The 7,947-nt window shown below is 47.6% G+C and overlaps 1 pseudogene; it reads left to right on the top strand.

Annotated features, from left to right (window-relative positions):
• Positions 1-7,048: 7,048 nt before the first annotated feature.
• Positions 7,049-7,533, top strand: LOC101149591 (ATP synthase subunit d, mitochondrial-like; annotated as a pseudogene).
• The last annotated feature ends 414 nt before the right edge of the window (positions 7,534-7,947 follow it).

The following is a 7,947-nucleotide window of genomic DNA, read 5'->3' as shown; positions in this document are numbered from 1 at the left end:
TCCTTTGTGTCTTTTGTTTTTGTTATTTTAAGGACAGAGGGAGCCACTCTTTTGTATTTCTTTCTCCTGCGGTTACCAAAATTATTCCTGCTCATTCTAGATGATTTGGAAAGTGGAAAAAAAAAAAAAACCTGCCAAAAGAAAAATCACCAATAGCTCCCCCATCCCAGAGAAAATCCTTGCTAACATCTCTCAAGAGATCATTCTGGCTTTCAGCCTTGGGACTCTGGTGGCTGGACACACCATCCAAATTCCTTTATTTCCCCTTTTATTATGTTGTTGAAAAGTCAGCATTACAAATGGATACATCTCCATCATAGATAATTTAGAAAATTCAGAAACATGGGAAAGGAGAGCATCTTCTTGTCAGTCTGCAGGCACATCCACTCCTCACCTGCTCCGCGGCTCTATAGTTTTGACTTCTTTCAGTCTTCCCTTCCCTTCCCCTCCTCCTCTCCCTCTTTCTCTCCCTCTTCTTCTTCCTCTTCTCCCTTTTCCTCCCTTTTCCTGCTCTCCTTCCTCTTCTTCCCCCTCCCTCTCTTCTCTGTATTTTTTTGTTTGCCCCTAGTCCCCCTTCTCCTTCCCTTCTATTTTCTCTCTCTCTTTTTTTTTTTTTTTTTTTTTGAGATGGAGTCTGTCACTGTTGCCCGGGCTGGAGTGCAGTGGTGTGATCTCGGCTCACTGCAACCTCCACCTCCCAAGGTCAAGCGATTCTCCTGCCTCAGCTTCCCAAATAGCTGGAATTACGGGTGCCTGCCACCATGCCCAGCTAATTTTATTTTATTTTATTTTTTGTACTTTTAGTAGAAACGGGGTTCCACTATGTTGTCCAGGTTGATCTCAAACTCCTGACCTCGTGATCCGCCCTCCTTGGCCTCTCAAAGTGCTGAGATTACAGGCGTGAGCCACTGCACCCGGCCTATTTTCTCTCTTGGGGTGGCCCCCAGCCCTGCCTGCACGCAGCTGCTTGGGTCAGGAAGGGTAGGAGCTTGCATGTCCTCACTCCGCCTCGTGTGTCAGCTGCACCCATCCCCATGAGGTGCCATTGGGCATTTCCGTGGTGCCCTGTCACTGCCCTGTCATGCTGTGTTCCAGGTGGCTCCCTGCCATCAGGAGAGGGCCACACGAGCTGCCCTTGCAGGAATGTGAAACCTCACCTGTCTGCCAAGCACTGAGTCCTCATGTTTAGTCACGGCCCTCCTTTCCTATCCCTGGCTGTGTCACTGGAGAAAAACAGCAGGCAGGCTTCCTACTGGCCTGGGAAAGACCTCTCAGGGGTATGTGGATGTTGGTCATTTCTGCCTTTCCAGCCTACCTTTCAAATTATTTTCCCTGTCCCCAACTAAAAATTGACTTTAAAAATTATTATACTCTGGGCTGAGCATGGTGGCTCACGCCTGTAATCCCAGCACACTGGGAGGCTGAGGCAAGCTGATCACCTGAGGTCAGGAGTTCGAGACCAGTCCAGACAACATGGTGAAACCCCATCTCTACCAAAAATACAAAAATTAGCTGGGCGTAGTGGCGGCACCTGTAATCCCAGCTACTTGGGAGGCTGAGGCAGGAGAATCTCTTGAACCCAGGAGGCAGAGTTTGCAGTGAGCTGAGATCCCACCAGTGTACTCCAGCCTGGGGAACAAAAGTGAAACTCCATCTCAAAAAGAAAAAAAAAATTATACTCTGTATCCTCCCCCAACCCCCTCCCCTCCTCCTCCTCCTCCTCCTTCTTCTTCGTTTCACTTAGGCAAGCCTGTCTGGCTTTCTTTTTCCACCTCAGTTGAATAAACTAGATCATCTCAAAGCTCCCTTCCAGCTGGACATCCCCCAGGGCCCGGAACGCTGGAATTCCTTCATGCCCACTGCTATGGTGCCCCCTGAGACCAGCTCCTAAGCAAGCCTCCCCTGGCCTCACAACAACACAGTAAGGCTGGCCACCCAGGCCAGGCAGTGGCTCCTGCAGACAAATTGTGACAAAAGAAATGTTCCACTGTGGAGCAAGGAAGCAGCACCAGCCAGGCAGCACCCTTGGCTTCTGATTCCTGGTCTTCCCATCCCCCCATGGTGTGCACAGAATCTGTCATCTTCAGGTCCTTGTGGCTGATGGTTTTGGGGTTCACGACATCCAGCATAATTGTGTGATACAAAGCAAAGAGCTCTGGACTCCCTCATGGTGTGACCCTGGTTCCCCCAGGGGTAAAATGATAACATAATAATAGGAGTGTCAGCCTGACTTTCCCTCATAGGGTTGCTGTGAGGATCAAATGAGGCAGTGTATTCTAAAGTGCTTTGCAGCCGGGCACAGTGGCTCACTCTTGTAATCCCAGCGCTTTGGGAGGCCAAGGCAGGAGGATCACCTGAGGTCAGGAGTTAGAGACCAGCCCAGCCAACATGGTGAAACCCCATCTCTACGGAAAATACAAAGAATTAGCCAGGCATGGTGGTGTGCACCTGTAGTCCCAGCTACTCAGGAAGCTGAAGCAGGACAATCGCTTGAACCCGGGAGGTGGAGTTTGCAGTGAGCCAAGATTGTGCCACTGCACTCTAGCCTGGGCGACAGTGAGACTCCATCTCAAAATAATAAATAAATAAATAAATAAATAAATAAATAAATAAAGTATTTGTATATATAAAGTATACATAAATAAGCATGTATATTTATTTTACATAAAAATAAATATAAAGTATTTGTAAGCTGGAGTCATCATATTATTTAACTTCAAACTATATACAGGGCAACAATAACCAAAACAGCATGGTACTGGTACAAAAACAGGCCTATAAACCAATGAAACAGAATAGAGAGCCCAGAAACAAGGCCGCATAACTACAACCATCTGATCTTTGACAACACTGACAAAAACAACCAGTGGGGAAAGGACTCCCTATTCAGTATATGGTGCTGGGATAACTGGCTAGCCATATCCAGAAGATTGATACTGGACCCCTTCTTTACACTGTATACAGAAATCAACTCAAGATGGATTAAAGACTTAAATGTAAAACCCAAAACTATAAAAACCCTGGAAGACAATCTAGGCAATATCATCCTAGACATAGTATCAGGCAAAGATTTCATGATGAAGATGCTGACAGCAACCACAACAAAAGCAAAAATTGACAAATTGGATCTAATTAAAGTTAAATGCTTCTGTATAGCAAAAGAAACTATCAACAGAGTAAACAGACAACCTACAGAATGGGAGGAAATATTTGCAAACTATGCATCTGACGAAGACCTAATATCCAGTCTCTATAAGGAACTTAAACAAATTTACAAGAGAAAAACAACCCCACTAAAAAGTGGGCAAAAGACATGAACAGACACTTTTCAAAAGAAGACATACATGCGGCCAACAAGCAAACGAATAAAAGTTCAATATCACTGATCATTAGAAAAATGCAAATCAAAACCACAATGAGATACCATCTTATCTTACACTAGTTAGAATGGCTATTATTAAAAAGTAAAAAAAAAAAAAAAAAAAAAAACAGATGCTGGCAAGGCTGCAGAGAAAAGGGAACACATATACACTGTTAGTGGGCGTGGAAATTAGTTCAGCCATTGTGGAAAGCAGTATGGTGATTCCTCAAAGAGCTCAAAACAGAACTACCATTTGACCCAGCAATCCCATTACTGGGTATATACCCAGAGGAATATAAATCATTCTATCATAAAGACAAATGCATGTGAATATTCATTGCAGCACTATTCACAATAGCAAAGACATAGAATCAACCTAAATGCCCATCAATGGCACATTGGATAAAGAAAATGTGGTACATATATACCATGGAATACTATGCATCCATAAAAAAGAATGAGATCATGTCTTTTGCAGGAATATGGATGGAGCTGGAGCCCATTATCTTTAGCAAACTCACACAGGAACAGAAAACCAAACATCTCATGTTCTCACTTAGAAGTTGGAGCTAAATGGTGAGAGCTTATGAACACAAAGAAGGAAACAACAGACACTGGGGTCTACTTGAGGGATGAGGGTTGGAGGAGGGAGAGGAGCAGAAAAAAGAACTATTGGGTGCTAGGCTTAGTATTCAGTGGTGAAACAATCAGTACAACAAACCCCCTTGACATGAGTTTACTTATGTAACAAATCTGCACATGTACCACCGAACCTGAAATAAAAGTTTAAAAAAATTTTTTTTAATTGAAGTGCTTTGTAAATTGTGAAGCGCACTCACAGAGGCCCTCTACCAGTTTAATCCCTTCTCCAGGGTGACTGTTTCTGTTTCTAGGGGTGGGAAAAGAAGGGGAAAGAGGAATCCATTGGCGTCTGCCAGCTGTGGCTTCCCCGTGCAATCGTCTATGGGGCACCTCCTCACCCTCCCTCAGACCCGGGCACCCAGCCCGTCACGGCCTCTGATTTTATAGGCAAAGAAACTGTCACCTGCCCAGGGGCACAACGGAAATTCATGGCAGGGCCAGAATCAGCACACAAGTCTCTCTGGGTCTTAGAAAGGTCTGACCCCATCTGTAAAATTGAAGAAAAAAAGGAAGTTCTGGAGGTTCTCCACCCCCACCTAGTGAGCACTGGCCTGCCCCATGCGGATGGCAGATGTGTCCTCACTTCTCTGTTCAGGTGTACCTCCCCTGTGGGTACAGCCCTGCTTCCTTCCGGACAGGAAGGTGCTCATCAACTCTGCTTAGCCTCCCTCTCTCTCCCTGTCCCCTCCCCTGTGCTGAGGGACAAGCTGCTCTATCAGAGCTGCCTCCCTCTCCCCAGCACCCTCACACACATACCCTCTGACTAATGGCTCACAGAAATCGAATGAGGGGCTGAACCTATAAACCAGCTCCCTAGGCCCAGAGCCCAGGTCTTATTCAGCCCTATGGTCCAGGCAGAGGAGCTGGCCAGGGTTTTCCTGACCCTATGAATAGGCTTCGTGCCCCTGCGGTGCTTCCGCCTCTTCTCTCGTCCAGTGGCTACCTTAAACAAGCCTTCTCTAAGTGCTCCTGACCATGTGAGGTCCTCTGGGGGAGGCCCAGGCCCTCCACAATGGGTGTGAGTTCCCTGCCCTCTCCTCAAGGTTGGGGCGTGGGCAAAGCTGCCAAGAGTTCAGCCACTCAGGCTGGCACAACTCAAGGGACTTTACTCAGAGTGACTGCCTGATTGCTCCAAAATCCTCTCAACTGTTCCCAGATGCTTCAGGCTGGCCTGGGCACCATAAAACAGACTGGTGTCCCGCTGGCCATTGGGCACTTTCTCCTTTGGCCACCACAGTTACCCTAGCTGCACTTACCTTCCTGTTCCCCCTCTCCTGCCTATGCCCCTTACACTCTCCTGCCTATGCTCCTTCCTCCTTCCCAGCTAACCCATCTCAGCATGTGGCAGTGGGTTCAGGTATTCATCCATTTGTTTATGTAGGGACCATCTTTTAATTCATTCACTCTATCGGGCAAGAAATAGGAACTGGAAAACCAACTATGTTCCAGATATTGCAGCAAGCAAGCACTTATGAAGTACCCAGGCTCTGGAGTCTGACGGCTACATTCAAAATCTAGCTCTACCAGTTCTTTGTGAATGATCTATTTAATGTCTTTAAGCCTCGATTTCCTCATCTGTAATGTAGGAACAATAACAGTAACTAACTATAGGGATGTTGTAAGACCAAGTGGGGTCATGCATATAAATACCTCAAAATAGTATATGTTATTAAAAGCTACTGCTGGTTGTATTAGTCGTTCTGCTACTATTAGGCACTGTCATTATTAAGCACTGGGAACGCTGTTAATAAGACACAGTCCATGCCCTCCAGGGTGATTGGGGGAAAGACAGATAAGTATTTATAATGTTGAGGCATGAGTTGGCTAATAGGAAATACAGAAGCAGCAGCCCCTATTAGAATCCATGTGCAGCAGAGGAAGGGTGTCAGGAAGACTTCCTGGAGGGGTGATGCTTGAGCCTGGGTACCAGAGAAAGTAGAGTGAGAGGAGGACATTTCAGAAAGAGAGAGGCTGATGCATGCAAGAGAGAGGGAGAGAGGGAAGTGCGGGAGAGAGGAGGTCAGCCTTCCTGGCCTCCAGGTGGGGAGGGGAAGACCCTCAAGGCTTTGAGGGTGATGCTGAGAAGTCTGGACTTTACCCACTGTGGGAACTTAAGCAGGGGAGCAACCTGATGGAATTGGCACTTCAGAAAAATCACTGGTGACTCATTTGGAGAAAGGGTGAATGGGAAACTGGTTAGGAGTTGTCCAGGTAAGCGGGGGCTTCAGTGAAGGCAGAGCAAGGGGGGCACCGTTTCAGGACAGCATCAGGAATTGGGCTGGACTGATGGGCTAAAGGGAGGTCAGGAAGCTGGAGAAGTACAAGGTGGCACGCAGGTGTCCCCTGAAGTGATGGATGGACAGTGTCCTCACTCATCAAGACCAGATGTGCAAGAGGAAGTGCAGGTATTTTGAGAGGAAGGAGCAAGGGGAAGAGTTCCATTTGGGCTGCTTGGCTGTGAAGTGTCCAAGGTTTCCCCCAGAGGAGCTGTCCAGCAGAGGGTGCCGCAGTACACAGTTCTGGGGGTCCCCAGTGTCACGCGGGAGCCAGTGGAGTGAGAAGAGAGGAGATGGGGACAAATCCCTGGGAGGCACCAGTTCGAGAAGGGAAAGTCTGTGATGGGGACTGAGAGGAAGAGGACAGTGGGGATAAGGAGGCAGCTAGACAACCAAGAGAGAGAAGTCACCTAAGCCCAGGAGGAGTGGTCAGTACCAGCAGGGCTGCAGGAGGCCTTGCAGGGTAAGAGTAGGAAAGGCGCCCAGAGCCCAGCCCTCAGAGCTGGAGGTGAGCGTGGCGTCGAGGCAGCCGTGGGACAGAAGGCAGCCTGCAGCAGGTGAGGGGTGGTGGGAGGCAAAGCAGTGGGCAAGGAGCTTGGCTGAGAAGTGGAGTTGAGAGAAAGGGCAGGGGCTGCTGGGGAAGCTGGGGATGAGAGTTGAAGGTGGATGTGCTGTGTTAAAATAGTGAACTGCATTTGTGCACATATACCCTATAAGAGGTGAGTGGGGTGTGGACCATGGGCTGCCAGGGTCGGTGAAGTATACCAAGATGGCTGGGTGAAAACTTGCTCTAAAAACCATTGACTGGGTAGCTTTTGCAGAGATGATACCCCAAAACCAAAAGGCCATTGCTAATTACCTGAAATCCTGGAATGAGACCCTTAACTCCAGGCTGGCTACTTTACCTGAGAATCCACCAGCTATTGACTGGGCTTACTACAAGGCCAATGTGGCCAAGGCAGGCTTGGTGGATGACTTTGAGAAGAAGTTTAATGCCCTGAAGCTTCCTGTACCAGAGGATAAATATACTGCCCAGGTGGATGCTGAAGAAAAAGAAGATGGGAAAACTTGTGCTGAGTGGGTGTCTCTCTCAAAGGCCAGGTTGGAGAATATGAGAAACAGCTGGAGAAGATGAGGAACTTAATTCCATTTGATCAGATGACCACTGACGACTTGAACGAAGCTTTCCCGGAAACCAAATTAGACAAGAAAAAGTATCACTATTGGTCTCACCAACCAATCAAGAATTTATAAAATTAAGTCCAGGAAGAAGCCCTGGCCCTTATAGTACACATTCTGGACATTAAAAATAAAAATAATTACATAGGTTTTAAAAAAGAGCTGTGTGGGGACAGAGAGAATTTGAAAATACAGGAGGGAGGACAATGCTGGTGAATGAGGTTCCCCAGAGAGAAGGACCCAGAAAGCAGGGGATGTGGGGAGAAGTGCCCCAGAGCACAGAAAGACAGGGTAGGCATGGGGGTCCCACCCACTCCACAGGCAGAGCCCTTCCCCCTCCTGCCCTCTCTCTCCTTCCACCTGCGCTTTTCTCCCTATGAAAGGGCTTGTGCCTTTCTTACTAGGATCAAGGCCCTTGCTCACCGGCATTCCCACCCTCTCACCTATTTCCACACCTCCTCCACAAATCTTCCCAATTTTTCTTCCTCT

The sequence above is a fragment of the Gorilla gorilla genome, chromosome 16 (genome assembly GCF_029281585.2).
Source record: "Gorilla gorilla gorilla isolate KB3781 chromosome 16, NHGRI_mGorGor1-v2.1_pri, whole genome shotgun sequence".
Classification (NCBI taxonomy): domain Eukaryota; kingdom Metazoa; phylum Chordata; class Mammalia; order Primates; family Hominidae; genus Gorilla; species Gorilla gorilla.
The sequence above is the reverse complement of the archived record's forward strand: the minus strand, read 5'-3'. Positions and strand labels throughout refer to the sequence as shown.